This window comes from Callospermophilus lateralis, chromosome 9, assembly GCF_048772815.1.
Source record: "Callospermophilus lateralis isolate mCalLat2 chromosome 9, mCalLat2.hap1, whole genome shotgun sequence".
Lineage (NCBI taxonomy): Eukaryota > Metazoa > Chordata > Mammalia > Rodentia > Sciuridae > Callospermophilus > Callospermophilus lateralis.
This window is the reverse complement of record NC_135313.1, coordinates 14708616-14726041: the sequence shown is the minus strand read 5'-3', so window position 1 is coordinate 14726041 and position 17426 is coordinate 14708616. Positions and strand designations below refer to the sequence as shown.

Sequence of the window (17426 nt, the reverse complement as noted above, 5' to 3'; positions counted from 1 at the left end):
AAATTATAAGTTGATTTTTTTCTCACTGGTTGATTTTATAACATTTTATGTCCCTTTACTTTTGGTTCCTAGAAAAATGATAGAAAAATTTTCTATAAATTCATCCTTATCTGTACACTTAACTTTCATGTAGTGATTTTAGAAATAAGTGCTGTTAGTACTGAGAGAGGTTAATTATACCATATTATAGTGTAGGAAGGATCACATCTGGGAATCTAGACAGCCTCACTGATTGCTGCTCCCCTCAAGTATTAACTGGTTGTTGAATGAGCTGATGGTAGGAAACCAGCTAACCAGCTTCCCTGTCCCTTTACCTGTTTTGGGGTTTCCAGTGTAGTTTCAGAAGCACAGATGTGCTTTTCTTTACTAACTGTTGTTTTCTGTCATATTCCTTCCATTTTCCCTCTTTAAAAGTATTCATCAAATCAATAAAATGTATAGAACATATAATGTTTTCTAGTTTTATTGGCATAAGTATTTCAAAGATGAATCATTAGAATATCTACCTTTCTGAGGTAGGTAGTAAAACATTAAACATAAACCATGTGAAAATAGGTATATTCAAAGTATTTTGTGTTCTTGAAGAACGGCTAAGCAGTTGTTAGAAGACTTTATAATTGAGTGATATCTGATGTGGGCATGGTACTGTTGCGCATGTGTGAAAGTCCTGAGATTGATGGATGGGGAGGAGCAGTAGATTGGAATTTGCAAATCATAGGACTAGCTCTGATTTCTGGTACCCTTGTCACTGCCCTTGTTTGGGATAGCTTTCCTCAATAAATTGTTCTTGTTATTTTTGTTGTACTGGGCAATGACACCAGGGCTTCACACATGCTAGGCCTGTGTTCTACCACTGAGCTACATCTCCAGCCCTCAACAGATATTTGAACTAATTATTACTTTTTGGCTTTAAATTTTTTCCCAAGTTGGGCACAGTTGTTTACCTGGTTACCATGGAGGCAAAGAAGAAGATCACAAGTTCAAGGCCAGCCTAGGCAACAGAGCAAGATACTATCTCAAAAAATAAAATAAAGTAAAATTCCCTATACCCATTGAAATTGTTGAAAATAAAATAGTAGATGATAATGGAAATTGGATGAATGGAAGAATAACTTAGGCTATTTTAAAGTCATGCAGCCACAGTGATAAAAAGTTATGAAGGTTTACCTTCCCAAAGATATTAGTAGTAGAAGTAAGGTGAAAAGATTTGGAGAGTGTTGGAGAGGAGACCACTGAGGGATAATAAGGGAGATGAGCTGACTAATTGCCAAAGAAATGCATTAAGTAGGCCAGAGGTCCACAGAGATACCACACATAATAGAAGGGACATGTGGTTTGGAGGGGTTGAGAGAATTTGAGAAGGAAGGAATTGAGATTGAGTTGTAGTGGTTAACAATAGGAATCAGAGAAGTCAAGGGGATTGGAGGTTTAGATGAAGTCAGATGGAGATTGAGTGAAATAATTCGTAGAATAGGACCAGTTAGATAAAATCAGGAATGGAGGTGTTTGGGGTTCGTGTACCCATCCTTTCAACAGGTCTGTATTAAGCATCTACTATGTATGAGGTGCTATGTTATATGCCTGTAAAGTGGGAGGTTCAGGAGGGAGATCTGAGTGTACCCTAAGTGTAAGTTAAAGTGGTGGATAGGAGGAAGGAAGTACTTGCTCATTGGCACCAATCTGTGGCTTGAGTGCCCAACTCTTCCTTTACTTCATCCAATTTTGTGACCACAACAAAATATTTAACTTCTCAGCTTCTTTTTTAATGTCTGGTTGATGTCTTCCTTGCAGGGAACGTGGTCCTCTATTTACTGGAGTACTGGAAGAAAATAATGTATCAATCTTTTTTTTTTCTTTCATTCTGGGGATTGAACCCAGGTGTGCTCAGCCATCTGTGTTCACTTTTATTTTGAGAGGGGGTTTTGCTGAGTTTCCAGAGCATATCCTTGAACTTGTGTTGCTCCTGCTTCAGCCTTCTGAATTACTGGGATTATATGTGTGCACTACTATACCTGGCTATACATCTTTTAAATTTCTATATTTCATGCATGATTTATAGTGTTAACAGTGTCCTGGAAAAATGGTACATGTACACAGTGTTAAAGGTACTCAGTTTGGAATGTCAGTAATTTTCATGAAGAGGGATTTGAGTACGTGGAGGCCTATTAGTTTCAGGATAGGCTTCGAGATAAATTGAGTTGGGTTGAAGAGGGTTGACTTTTGGAAATAAATTACAGGATATTGGATTTTGAGAGCTGGTCTCTGCAAGGTCCTTTGGAAAATGTGGACATAATAAAACTAGTGTATGTGGAATATTTGAGTTACTTCATGAAAGTTTTAATACTGTATATTTTTCACACTGTATCATGTGTTAATAGACTATACAGTAAAAACTCCATAGATAGGACACCACCCAGAAACATGAATCAATGAAAAATTACCCTTGGTGAATAAATAATTTACCCACGGATGAATTAGAGCTGATTGAGCATATATTTAAGTTCATCAGGTTCATTTCTATTGTATGATGCCAGAGGACAGGCATGCTAACTATAGATGATTGATTGATTATAGTTTTTGTTATTTCAAATAGCCTTATGAAATAATGATTGTATTTGCTATTGTTCTTAGATAAGTCAAGGATATACTGTATTTCTTTTGGGCTCTGTAAGGGAGAATGGGTTTGTTTAATTTATCCCTCCCCTAGAAAGAAAACTCAGAGGCTGTGGCTGTGGCTCAGTGGTAGAGTGCTTATTTCACACATATGAGGCATTTGGGTTTGGTCTTCCTCACCATGTAAAAAGTAAATGAATAAGTAAAGATATTGTGTTCATCTGCAGCTTAAAAAAAAAAAAAAAGAAAGAAAGCTCAGGGATATTTATTTTTTATTTACTGCCGTACACAGTGAGTGCCCAGCATATAGGAGACACTCATACTGACTGTCTAGTATAATAATGGATATGGGTTACTGAGTAAACATTTATTGAGTTGAAAGAATTGAGCATAATTCCTGAAAAATTTTAGAACGCTAACAATCTCCTATTAAAATGATCAATATACATTTATTAGTGGGAGCTCAGGAATTCTGAAAAAGTAAACTTACTGTTGATAAATGTGTACTTGAACAAGTTAACTGGTTAAGTAAGTAAACACATAGGATTAAGTTTTGTGATGCAGGCAAGAAAATGATGGATTGTTTTCAGTCCAGGCCGCTGCTTGCTGCTTGCTGCTTGCTGCTCACTGCACTTGAGTAATCATGCTACTTCCTGCCTTCTCCAGAGCCTTTGACCCTCCCATAACACCCTCATTGGCTTGCTGTTGGCTTCACCTTGTGTGTGTCTTCATCTTTCTTGCTGGTTCTTTTAGGTCTGTTCTTAATCTTGAAAATACTGTTTCTAAGGGATTCCGTGGTCTTTGAGTAGAATCAATGATAACTCTAAATTTAATGTGTATTTTTACCTGTGTCGAGGCTCAGCCCTTTATTTCTGACAATATACTGAATATCTCTTCTGGTCTTTCCTACAAACTTAATAACCTGCCCTACACTCATATACTTGCGTACATACATCTGCTTTTCCTCCCGTATTCCTTGTTTTTATTGTAAGCCACAGGTTCCTCCACAGTAGAAATGTTGACGTTTCTCTTCAAAGCCCTGACTGTTTGTATCTTATCTGACAGGTCCTGTTCATTTTGCCTCATAAAAGTTTCTACAGTTGGTCCTGTTTATCCTCTGCTGCCTTAAATTCTGCACCTCTTCATTCTGTATGTGCTTGAAATCCCTTCTGGTTTATTTTCTATGTAGACCTGAGCAGTCAATCTAAAAAAACCATTTGTTCAAATGCCTTGCTTAAAAACCTAGCTCATTCTGTCTTCAGCATTTTCTAACCCTCCCAGGTTTTCTGTGTTCCAGCCATTTCAGGCTGCTTGTGGTTCCTCATTGTGTTCATTCGTGCATCTGTTTGTTGGGCTGGCATGATGGAGGAGTCAGCATAGAGGAGTGATTCAGCTCATCTGCGGTCCAAGGAGGACTTCATGGAGGTTTAAACTGAATCTTGACGGATGAGTTTACTTTGGCAGTCCTCTTAGCTTCTTTTGTTTCTCTCCAGTTCCATATCCCAATTTCAATTTCAAGGTGGAGACACAGAAGCCAAGAATGTGCCCACACATTCATATTTTTGATATAAGCGTCACTCTAGATACCTGTGGATGTCCATATTTGACGTGATCTGCTGGGGTGGATGTGAAAGCCAGCTGCTTTGCAATTTATAATCAGTTTTACTCACTGATCTAAAACGCCACAATTGTTAGTTAAAAAATTGCTTGAATATGTTTGGTTTTCAAATTCTGTACCAGAATAATAGTGTTTGTTTTGATATCTAATAGGACAAATATGCATTAAGAATTCTTTTTCTCTCAAATTTTAATAGATAATCTTAATTTTTCTTCCATATATTAATATATTAGTATTAATATATTAAGATATATTAAGAAACCATACAAAACAAAAAGTTAGAAAAATCTCACTAGGATTTTGATTGGGGGATTACATTTGGATAACAGGTTAATTTTGGCAGAAATGTATTTTTCCTTTCCACTCAGAAATAAGTCTGTCTTTATGTTTAGGATATTTAGTGCCTATCACAGTAGCATTTTCCATGTGTACGTGTGTGTGTGTGTGTCTGTGTATGTGTAACCTTTCCAAAGTCTCATGCATGCTGGGGAAGCAATCTGTCACTGAGCTACATCCCCTGTCCTGGTATGGGTGTTTTATAACATGAAATGTTTTAAGGTTGTTTTTGTTGTTGTGACTAAGATCTTGTTTCTTTTCATTTGCTAACTGGTTCTTAATACTATATAGGGAAAAACACAACTATTATTATTATGTCCAGATGCCTTAGTGAATTCTGCCTCTGGTGGGATAGTATTCAGATGATTGTTTTGGATTTTGCCTGACAGCCACTTATCCATGCCGAGTGATGTTGTTTGTTTTTCCTTTTCTAGCATTTATACTTCTCTCTCTCTCTCTCTCTCTCTTTTTTTAACTTGTCATTGTATTGGCTAGACCACAGTACTGTTCAAAAGAATGTAGTGAAAGCCAAGTATATAAGCCATATATATATATATATAATTTTAAGTTTCTTCTTGATACATGATAGTAAAAGGAAATAGGTAAATTTAGTTTTATTTAATGCAGTAAATCCATAATATTTCAGTGTAACTAGTACAAAACTTACTAATGATCAATTTTATATTCCTTTTTTAAAACTTAGTCTTTGGAACCTCTGTGTATTTTACACTTTGAGTATACTTCAGTTTGGACAAGCCTCATCCCAAGTGCTCAGTAGTGCTGTGGTTAGTTGTTAATTCATTGGATAGCATGTTTTAGAGTCTTCTTAATAATATACAGTAGTTATGTTCATAGTGAGCTTCCTTGTCTTAGTTTTACTTTAATGGAAATTGCTTTTGTTCATTTCTGATAAATACTCTTTTTTTTTGGATAGTTTTCTTTTGTTAAGAAGTATCTTTTAAATTCAAAAACCTTAACACCAAAATATCCAAATAACCCAATCAGTAAATTGGCTAAGGATCTGAACATACACTTCACAGAAGAAGAAATACAATCAACCAACAAATATATGAGAAAACGTTCAACATCTCTAGCAGTTAGAGAAATGCAAATCAAAGCTACACTGAGATTTCAACTCATTCCAGTCAGAATGGCAATCATCAAGAATACAAGCAACAATAAATGTTGGAGAGGATGTGAGGAAAAGGGTTCACTCATACATTGCTGGTGGGGCTGCAAACTGATGCAACCACTCTGGAAAGCAGTGTGAAGATTCCACAGAAAATTTGGAATGGCACCACCATTTGACCCAGTTATCCCACTCCTGAATTTCTACCTAAAGAACTTAAAATCAGCATACTATAATGATATAGTTACATCAGTGTTTATAGCAGCTCAATTCACAATAGCTAAACTATGGAACCAACCTAGATGTCCTTCAGCAGATGAGTGGATTAAAAAAATATATACACAATGGAATATTACTCAACCTTAAAGAAGAATAAAATTATGTCATTTGCCAGTAAATGGGAAGAGCTGGAGACTATCGTGCTAAGCGAAATAAGAAATTCCAAAGAACCAAAGGCCGAATGTTTTCTCTGGTGTGTGGATGCTGATTCACAATAAGGTCAGGGTAGGGAAGAACAGGTACTTTAGATTAGACAAAGGGGAGTGAAGGGAGGGGAGGGGGTTTGGGGGTGGATAGGACAGTTTTGAATGAATGGGACATTATTACCCTATGTGCATATATGATTACATGACTGGTGTAATTCTACATCATGTACAACCAGAAGAATGAGAAGTTTATTTATGTATGATATGTCAAAATGCATTCTATGTCATATATAACTAATTAGAACAAATTTTAAAAAATTGAAAAAGTATCTATTAAAGTTAATGATTTATATTACTTATCTTAAATATGTCTAAAAAACATACACTGACATGATCACAGGGGATGTATGGGTGTCCTGGTATGGGTGTTTTATAACATGAAATGTTTTAAGGGTTTTTGTTGTTGTGACTAAGATCTTGTTTCTTTTTATTTGCTAACTGGCTGTTAATACTATATAGGAAAAAACATAAAAAGTTTTCTGATACTTATGTTGACTTTTTAATTTCAGCTGCTACTATTAATTTCTAAGAGCTTTTTCTTATTTTTATTCCTTCTTTTATTTTTTAATTTTATACCTTCTTTTCCCTCCCATTTAGCCTTTTAATATAGAGAATGATAATTGTGGAGTCCTAGTTGTGAAGCAACTTTATACTTGTAAACAAACCATGTTTAAATGTGATGTAGTATTTTTTGGGGGAGGGCACTGGGGATTGAATTCAGGGGCACTTGACCACTGAGCCAAATTCTCAGCTCTATTTTATATTTTATTTAGAGACAGGGTCTCACTGAGTTGCTTAGCAGAGGCTGGCTTTGAAATGGAGATCCACCTGCAGTGGTGTAGTATTCTTTTAACTCTGCTAGACTAGATCTGCTGGTGTTTGGAGATTTTTTTCCCTAGAGTGGTTGTCCTGTGTGCTTATGTTGAGTTTTGGAATTAGCATCATATGTATGCTTGTAAAATAGATAATAAAACTTGAGATCAATTCTTGCTTAAAAACTGTCTTTGAGAACTTTTATCAAAGGCATATATTCACATGGTTGAGGGACTTGGGGTCCTTACATGTCTGGAGAATTTCTTTATTCTACTTGTAATTGATGGGCGGTTTATTTGGGAGTGGAATTCGAGGTTAAAATAATATCCCTCAAACCTTTTAAGGCAAATTGTTCATAGCTACCTGGCTTCAGGGTGCTCAGGTGTTTGCTGCAGTGTGATTCTCATTCTTTTATGGAAAGCTCCACAATGTATCCTGATTTGTTGGAAGCACCCTCAAATTATACTTTCTAATAACACCAGCTTTTACTCTGAGAAGCATCCTTGTTGTTGATCACTTCAGGCACACCTTATTTGTAGATGATCTGCTTTTTGTGTCTTTTTGGAAGCCTTTAGGGTATTCTTACACCTTGTGCTCTGAGAATTCAGCAGGCTGTATCAAGAGGTCAAGTTTTTACATCATTCATCTGCTCTCCTCTTTAAGTTTGAAGACTAGTGTCTGTCAGCTCCAAGGTATTTTATTGTAGGCTGCTTCAGTGATTTCTGCCTCCTCCTCCTCCGCTTCCTCCTCCTCTCCTCTTCTACTTTTCCTTTCTAGAACTTCTTTTTTTTTTTTTTTTTAAAGAAAGAGTGAGAGAGAGTGAGAAAGAGGGAGAGAGAGAATTTTTAATATTTATTTTTCAGTATTTGGCAGACACAGCATCTTTGTCTGTATGTGGTGCTGAGGATTGAACCCGGGCCGCATGCATGCCAGGCGAATGCTCCACCGCTTGAGCCACATCCCCAGCCCCTCTAGAACTTCTTGTAGTGGCACTTGGATCTCTTAGATACATTTGACACCTTATTTTTAAATAGAAGTCAAATTCTTTGATTAGTCTTCTCTCTTTGCTTTTTTCTTCCTTTCTGGGAAATATTCTTAATCTCATTTTCTGATACTTATGTTGACTTTTTAATTTCAGCTGCTATTATTAATTTCCAAGAGCTTTTCTTATTTTTATTCCTTCTATGTAGCATCCTAATCTTGTTTTGTAGACATATATGAGAGTCTCTTTCCTATTGAATATTAATTACATATACATATTTAAAATTTTCCCCCACTTTCTACATTATATATTTCCATTGAGGTTCCTCTTCCCCTCTGTTTCTCTTTCTTTTAAAGCAGTGGTTTTTCTCATCTATCTGGTGATTTATAAGTTTTATCTTCTGTCTAGATTTTTAGTTTTAATGGCTACTCTGTTTCTTTTCCCACCAATTGTCCATTCTGCCACCAGATTTAACATTGTGAAACATAGATCTGATTTTGTCATTCTGTGCATGAAAATGATAACCTCTTCAGAAACCTGGTTGACGTCTCAGCCACTTTGCATGGCATTCGTTTGCAGTGGCAGCTCTGTGTTTGCTTCCTAGGGCTGCTGCAACACATCACCACAATGCTGGTGACTTAAAAGAGCAGCAATTTATCCTCTTATGGTGATGTAGGCCAGAAGTCTGAATCAGTATTATGGGCCAAATCAAGGTGCCAGCAGAGTTTCTGACTCTCTGAGGCTCTGTGCAGGAATCTGACCCTTATATTTTCCAGCTTCTGTTGGCTGTTGGCATTCAGTCTAGTCTCTTAGGCCAGCGTTGTCAAATCTTTCTGTTTCACATCATCTCCTGTGTATGTGTGTCTCATATCCCTCTGTTGCTCTCTTACAAGGGTACTTGTGATTGTTTTAGGGTTCACTGAATAATCCAGGATCATGTTCCTGTCACATAATCCTTAATTTAATCACATCTGCAACGATCCTTTAAATAAGGTAACGTTCGCAGGTTCCAGAGATTACAGCCTGGTATGTCTGAGGTTGTTTGTTTAGCTTTCTGTCAGTACTTTTGAGTTTTCTCTAATTTCTCTCTCTCTTTTTAAATTTTTTTTTATTATTTACTGATGGACCTTTATTTATTTATTTGTTTATATGTGGTGCTAAGACTCCAACCCAGTGCCTCACACGTGCTAGGTAAGTGCTCTACCACTGAGCCACAACCTCAGTCCCTCTAGTTTCTCTTTTGTTTGTATGCCTCTGTGCTTTTGCAACTGTCATTATTTATTGTTCTGTTTAGGCAAAAATGTATGTATTCAGTTCATAATGACTTCTTTGACTTTCTTCCTCCTAGACAGAGGACTGCATTTGCCTGTCAGATTTTGTACTATAGTCTTTGCACTTCTTCTAACAGTATTTGTCACATTAAAGCATTTTGCCTTGTCAGGCTTTACAGTGGTCTAGGAACTTTTTGAAGACTAATTAAACACTAGGGACTGTCCATTGGACCATTTAATTAAAAGTAGGCCAAAGTAAGTATACACATATGCCATACTTTCTCCAGGGCAAATTACTTTCTTAAGAGGCATTTGCTAGGTCATAGGAATTTACATTTTCAGCCTTTGCTAGATGCTGCCAAATTGCCCTCCAAACCAGTTACACTTCCCCCTAAGTACTAAGCTCTATTGTGTTCCCTATATCCTTTTCAATTCCTGTATTTTTTTTTCATTAAAAGAAAATTAATGGGGAGAATGATAATGTTTTACTTTACATTTCTGTGATAATGAGGTTGACCATTGTTTTTTCAGTATGTGAAATTCTGTTAATGTAGTCTGCTTTCTTTTATCTACAGAAATTGTACAAATATAGATATGAATGATGTTGCCGTTCTCACTTATATATGGGGAAACTGGCAGAAGATATTAGCAAGGACATTTATAAGATGTTTTCCTCCCAGATGGATATTTGAACATGTCTAGAGTTATAGCTAATAGGAAACAGAGCAGGGATTTTGAACTCAGTTATATCTGGCTTTAAGGCCTATTTCTTCTTTCCTCTCTTATAGAACATGAGAAAATTAATATGCAGTGGTATGCTGAAGTTTGATCCAAAAGATTTAACTTTTAGCTCTGCTTTATAGCTCTGTGACTTCAGATTGGTGTTAAAATATTTTTAAAAATGACTATCAATGACAATCAATTTGCTTTATAGGTGACTGAGAAAAAACATTGGGATAATGTAAAAATGTGTTTTATGAACAGTATGCTGCTATGAATAATTTTAGTAATTATTATTCTTTTTTTAAATTTTGTTTTGTTTTTGGTGATTCTGCAGATTGAGTCCAGCGCCTTGTGCATGCAAGGCAAGCACTCTACCAGCTGAGCTATATATCCACAGCCCCCCCCAGTAATTATTATACTTTATTATCATCATTTTAATGAGTAAATAAATTTGATCTTCTCTTGCTTTTTTTTTTTTTTTTAATTTTGGAAGTCCTTTGCTTTTAATGGACTTTATTTTTTTTTTAAAGCAGGTTTAGGGTCACAACCAAATCTCTGTACCTTCTTCTCAGTTTTAAGAGAAATTTACTGCAGGACACATACAGCTGTCTTCATTATCACCATCCCACACCAGTGCTACATTTGTTACAGTTGAACATGCATTGACACATTACCTTCACTGGAGGTCTGTTATTTACATCAGCATTCACTATTGGTGTTGGATATTCTCTGAGTTTTGACAAATGTATGATGATGTGTCTGCCATTACATACCATTCAGAGTATTTTCACCGCTCTAAAATCCTTTGTGCTCTACATGTTCATCTCCTTACCTCCAAGCTTCTGGTGTCTACTGATCCTTTTTACTGTCACCATATGTTTTCCTTTTCCTTAATGTTATGTAGTTGACATTATACAGGAGGTAGTCTTTAGATTGTTTTCTTTCAATTAGTAATATATATTTACATTTCTTCCCTTTTCGTGGGTTGCTTTATAGGATTCCTTTCTTTTTAGCATTGAATCATATTCCATTGTTTGAATGTACCACAATTTATTTATCCATCCATCTAATGAAGGATTTGTTGGTTGCTTCCAAGTTTGTGATTATGAATAAAACTGTTATAAACATTCATGTGCACTTTTATTTTTTGGTACTGGGGACTTAAGCCAGGGGTCCTTTAGTAACCAAGCTACATTACCAGACCTTTTCATTTTTTATTTTGAGACAGGGAGGGTCTTGCTGAGTTGTGCTGAGGTTGGCCTGAAACTTGTGTGATCCTCTGTAGCTGGGATAACAGGTGTGTGTCATTATACCTGGTTCATGTGCATGTTTTTTTGTGAACGTGTTTTCACCTCTTTTTGGTAAATAGCAAGAAGTATGATTGCTACATCATATGTTAAGAGTATATTAGTTTTGTAAGACACTTCTCTCTCTCTTCCATAGTGGTTATACTATTTTTCATTCTCATGAGCAATGAATGAGAATTCCTGTTGCTCCTCATTTAAATTTTTTTTTTAATTGTAGATGGACACAATATCTTTATTTTAGTTTTCTATGGTGCTGAGGATTGAACCTTGGACCTTATGTGTGTGGGGCAAGTGCTCTACCACTGAGCTACAACTCCAGCCCTCGCTCCTCATTTTTGCCGGCATTAGGTATTGTCAGTATATTGGATTTTGACTATGCTAGTAGATATGCAGTAAATACACTATACTTTTGTTGTTGTTGTTTGAGAAAGATTACATGATAAAATATTATTTGCTATTATGATAGAAGGTATTTCTAGAAAAACTCTCCAAAAATTTTCCTGTGAGTTTTAGAAGTAAAATATCTTTGGGGAAAGGTTCATATTTTTAACTAAACTGTGATCAATGCTTATTGTCTTCATGTGTTTGTTTTGACAGGTAGTGACCCAAAGGCCCTTATCTTGAAGGCACTAGTACCTCCTGCCATTGTCAACTGGTAAAATATTTAATTTTTTATTATGAAATATTGCTTTAAGCATAAAATATATTAAGTTAAAATAAGTTATGGCTAAACTGATGAAAACGCTTTCCATTTTGTGTTGTAGAATTAGGAACGTTATGAGACAGTAGTTTCATACTTATTTTAACTCCATACAAACCTATTGAGCATTAAAGCATATTGTTTAGCAACGTTGTGTACCTTCCTTTCCTCAGTTTGGATTTCATTAAGTGTTTGTACAAAGGATATAAACTAAGTAACCTCTTTATTTTATTAAGTTTATCGCTAATTATACTAATGTTAACCATTTCAACCTCTGATGGACACTATAAATTTGTATTAGTGTTATTATAAATTTCTAACTGGACATTTTAACAGAAATGGTAGTTTCAAGGTTAGGAAAACAGCAATGGGCTTTTTGTTAACCTTTAGAAGGTTCTACATGATAATTACAGTAATCTTGGGCATGCCAAAATATATCAAAGTTTTCGTTATTATGGTTTCTGAAATAGATTCGTGAGATTGGGGGCAATATTTTAAGGATCAAGTGACCTGAAAGTTTTTAGCATTCTGTAATATGAAAATAAAATTAGATAGTTTCCCTTGTTCTTTTGCTAGGGCCTACCCCTTAACAGTATGGAGTGTGTCCTTTTAGACCTTTTGTGTGCATAACTAATTTTATCATCTTTTGACAAAGCTGGGTGTTGGATAAAAGAATATACTTTGCCTGTTGATGTCCTTCACTTTAGACATTGTTTGCTGTGTCTCTTTGAGGGATATATGTTGCAAAACTATTAGTGCTTTGAAGTTACTAAGTGAACATATTGGAACAATACAGTAGTCCTCAACCTCAACAAATTTCTTTTAGTGGTCAGTAGGTTACCAAACTTTGATCCTAGCTAAGAATACATAATTAGAATTTAGATTTACAATCAAATTGAAATTACCAAGGTAACTTATGACATTAAAAAATAGGTAATAAATAGTAAGGCATTTATAGAAATGATTATAATTAGTATTGCCTAGCTTGTGGTGGATGGAGAAGTGGGTTTGGGAGATTTAGTACATTTACATGTGCTCAATGTAGGACACTTAGAACACTTGAGGGTCTTTCTGTAAAAGGAGGATGACATAACTGGGGGTAGGGAATGGTACATGGGGAAATAGTGGTATTGTATGGTGACAAGAGTAACTTTGTCCCTATCATAATTTTGCCTAGGTTTGACCAGGTAACCAAAAGTGGAAAGGAAGCTCAGAGTCATATTTCATAAGTTATTTATGTGATGAATTAAAGGGGATGTCATGAACTACTTGGGGAACCCAGTGTCTTGGATTCTGGAACTACAACTCAAATCTTTCACAATTCGGAACTGCCTATGTTCGGAAGTCCCATGAATTAAGAAATGATGTCAACACTGAAACTGATTTACATGGGTACATGTCCTATGTGAGATTGTCAGATTTAAAACTCCTTAAATACCCTAGGAAAGCAGATTTTTAAATACAGAATTTTATATTCATTTCATGTTTTTAATAGTCTATCTAAAAATGACTTTAGAATTTCAAAGATATCATTAAGAAATAGAATTGTATATGAATAAATTTATAGACCTTCATCACAGCTATTGTAAAATGTTTAAGTCTATGTATGGATTCTCAGCAAGTTTATTACTCTCAGTTTTTTCCCTTGATTCTCAGTTCTGTTGATAATAAAAATCATCCTGTCATGATTATAGTAATAATTCATATTTAAATATTTTGTACAGTAGATGTTTTTAATGACCTTCAGCTTTTAATAACTTATTTTGCTATTCAATGTTCTGTGTTCACTTGGCATCAGAAAGTGTTACCTATATGTGTAGCCCTGCATTAGAGAAATTGTTCAGAAACTTTTTATTTGTATGTGAAAGTGATGAGAAGTTAAAGGAATGGGTACAACAGCAAGTTGGGTTTAACTGGAAAAGATTTCTTAGAATTGGGCCAAACATTCCACATAGGAATTTAACTGGGATTGCTTTTTCTTGTATCTTCTCTTTTAAAAAATGTAATCTGGATTTTGAATACTTAAAACTGCAGAGGCCAGAAAATGGTACACCAGAGAATGGAAAAGAGGAGAGAGAAGACAATTATTTATCTTAGTAGCTATTGTTTTGAAACATGTTGTTTAGGAAAAGTTTTATTAGTGTTAAAACAATAGAAAATTTATGAGAAAAGAAAGCACAGTTAAGAATTAAAAAGGAAAAACATATGGGCTGGAGATAATATAGCTCAGTTGGTAGAGTGCTCGCCTGGCATGTGCAAGGCCCTGGGTTCAATCCCCAGCACCACCACCAAAAAAAGGGGAAAAACATAAAAGTAGATAACATTGTATGAATAAAGTAATAAGACTTAGGATGGGTTGGGGTTGTGACCCTAGGTTCGATCTCAGCACCATCTAAAAATAAATAAGTGGAATAAAGGTATTGTGTCCAACTACAACTAAAAAATAAAAAAAGTAATGACTTAGGAAAAGCTTTATTAGTGGTAAAACAATTGAAGATTTATGAGAAAATAAAGCACTGTTAAGCATTAAAAAGGGAAAACACAAAATAGTAAGACTTGACCAAAGGAAATAGTTGCATGTTTGAACCTTTTTCTTAGCTATTTAGTCTTTAAGTAGTACATATAAAAGTGAAATTATGTTAGTCGTGATGCAGGTAATTCATTCCACAGTTAAGCTGTATTTCTCCAACATTTTTATAAATTCCAGTTATGCTATATGTTATTTGCCTTTTATTCATTTTGTTTTTTAGCTGATTTGCCCAAAATAAAGGTGAAAATATGGGCTTTTTGGGCAGGAGGGGAATGAAGGAGAAGATAAGGAAACACTCAAGAAATCTTAGCGGACCAAATTAAAAGGAGTAGGATTCTGATAGACGTAGATTATCAGCCAGCCAGATTGATGTCATTATGTAATTTTAATATTTTATGTTTTCCTTAAGTATGTCTACAGCTCACTCTCAATAACCATTTTACTAAAGATGATTGGAATAAATAAAGAATAGTACTAACAGGGTGAATAGTCCTATTCAATATTTTCTTAATATAGTCAAGGTATTCATTTTTTGTCTAGCTGGCACATACAAAATCTTGCTACTGAATAGGGCACTAGAGTCTAGTTTCTCTACTCCACCATTTGGATAATGCAATGATTGCTTGATTTCGGGGTTTTTAGCACCCCCCCCCTTCCCTCCTGACCTGCGGGAGAGATTGGGAGAGCACGTCCCAACCAGGAAAGGAAAAGGCCAACTGACCGCCCACACCCAGCACTCCCCTGCCAGAGGACAATCAGACTCGTCAGGGAGACCAGTCAAAGCGGGAGCTCGTTTATTGAGAAAACACACACAGCTAATATATTGTACAGGATAAATCAGGATAAAGGTCAGCAGGGTGGGGAGAGTTCATGTGTACACCCATCCTACAGGCAGTAATGGGTGACAGGAGCTGTCCAAGGTTAGAAGGGTTCTGAGCCTATCCTAGAGGTCCTCAGATTTTTTGTCACAACCCAGGCAAGCCTTCTGGCTGATTGCCAGGCGCTATCTTAGCCACTTGTGGCCCCAGGACGATGTGGGTAGCAAGTTAGGTTTCCTCTTTTCTGATGCAACATGCCCCACATGTTACACCATGCCCTACAGCTTTACATGTCTTGTCATCCCTCCCCAGTCCCCTTCAACATGTCAAATTTGAACAAAATTCTAATATAAAAAGTTATGCTTCTGAATGGAGAAACCTTCATGTCACTTCTTTTTAGATATAATAGGTGAATACAGCTTGGGAAAGTAAGTAGAAAGAAAAACAGGAGTAGGATTTCCTGTGGGTGAGCAAGTTGAAGCAAAATGATTCAGAACCCAGAACTGATTGGAGGATAAGTGTTTGAGTGCTGGGACTGGAGGTGGTTAGCAGCACACTTCATGGCAACTGAGATGGCTGAGTGGACTACAGAGCACTTTTGAAGTACAGAGACACTTCTGCTGTATCTTGTTAGGGAAGTTTGTTAAGGAACATCTCTTTTAAATATTTGATGGTTGTGTGAGTTGAACTGGTTAAACAGTTTTGAGTGTTATCCAAATGTATTCTTTACCTTTGGGACTAGAGTGGGATCCAGAAAGTGGAATTCAGTAGTTCTGTGTTATAAAATCCAAATGTTTAAATTTTAGCACAGAGTACTAAAAACAGGAAAATATTCTTAGCATGTGATGACATCTTAAACAAAAATGAATTTTGTAATCAACTCATTGAAGCTCATGGAGTGAGATCCCCAAAACTGACTAGCTAGCCAGAGATGCCAAGTGGAATACTACCAATTTCAAATATAAGATGTGTTAAGTATCATTCTTACTTTTGCTTATTATTATTTTATGTCTTATAAGGGACTTAATGGATAGACAGAGAAGTCAGGATGAATGTATAAAATTAGATTTTACCCAGTGCAGTAAAACTGGTGTGTCTTCAGTGGTACATGGGGGTTGTAGTTTGAAACAAACAGTCAGTTCTCCTTTACTTGACTGTAAACTTAATCCAGGCCTGAGCCCGTCCGTTCTTTGTTGGATCACTCCTTCAAACCAGCAGTTCTTGTGGCTTGGCATATTATCTTTATGTTACCGCCTTTGGCCGGTGACGAGTCCTTGCTTCCCCAGTGTTGAAGAATAACACCAGAAAAGTACGCCAAGGCAAGGTCAGAGTAGAAATTAGAAGTTTATTAAAGGACAGCAGAAAAGACTTCTCCCTGAGGAAGAAGGGGACCCAAGAGGTGGAATCGTTGAAGGGCGAATGTGTTCCCCTTTTTATAGTTTTGGTGATGGAATGTAAGGGGGAAGGGTTGGGACACAGGTGGGCCAAACAAGTAATCTGGGCAGGAAGGACTTCATTATCACTTCTTTGGGATGGGGTATCTCCAAATCTGTTGGGGGCTGTTTCCTGGGTTGCATTAACATTTCTTTGGGGTGGACTTTGGCCTAGGGCCTTTCCGGGACTTCGTTAACATTCCATGAGTTGTCCTGCATTTCCGGAATCATTGTCAGCATGGCCTCCATTTTAGATTTCACTTGATATGATATTAGACCCGATTTACCTAACTACACTGACTACCTAATTTTAAATCTGGCTTCATTTAGACTGCATGTTAGAAAAGCATTTGTTGTTGTTAAGATAGTCCATTCATATGGTTCAAAAATGAAAAGGAATTAAAATCTTCTTTCTTGTACCTATTCACTAACTCATCATGGAGATAATCTGGTTTGATTGGAGAAGGTAAGAAGTCTTGAAAAGGATCTTAGACTTTTTTTTTTTTAATGGGCAATGTGAAAATAAATCCAGTGGAACACTTTCCCAACCCTCTCACCCTCACCTTCCAAAAAGGGAATTATTTAGGTCACTTATATCTTCGTTATTTGGTGGCTATCAATAATTGATTTTGGGGAGCTTTAGACATCAGTAGAATATATTATTAAAA

At 36.0% G+C, this 17426-nt stretch overlaps 1 protein-coding gene across 2 annotated transcripts in view; it reads left to right on the top strand.

The window, feature by feature from the left end:
- Window positions 1-17426, top strand: part of Acsl3 (acyl-CoA synthetase long chain family member 3) — a 66036-nt gene that overhangs the window by 10260 nt on the left and 38350 nt on the right. Inside the window, exon 2 of one of the 2 annotated variants that reach the window (XM_076865600.2) lies at window positions 11875-11932. The exons of the other annotated variant lie outside the window; for it this stretch is intronic. The gene's annotated coding sequence lies outside the window, so the exon portion shown is untranslated. The remainder of the gene's footprint in view (window positions 1-11874; window positions 11933-17426) is intronic. 2 annotated transcript variants of the gene reach the window in all.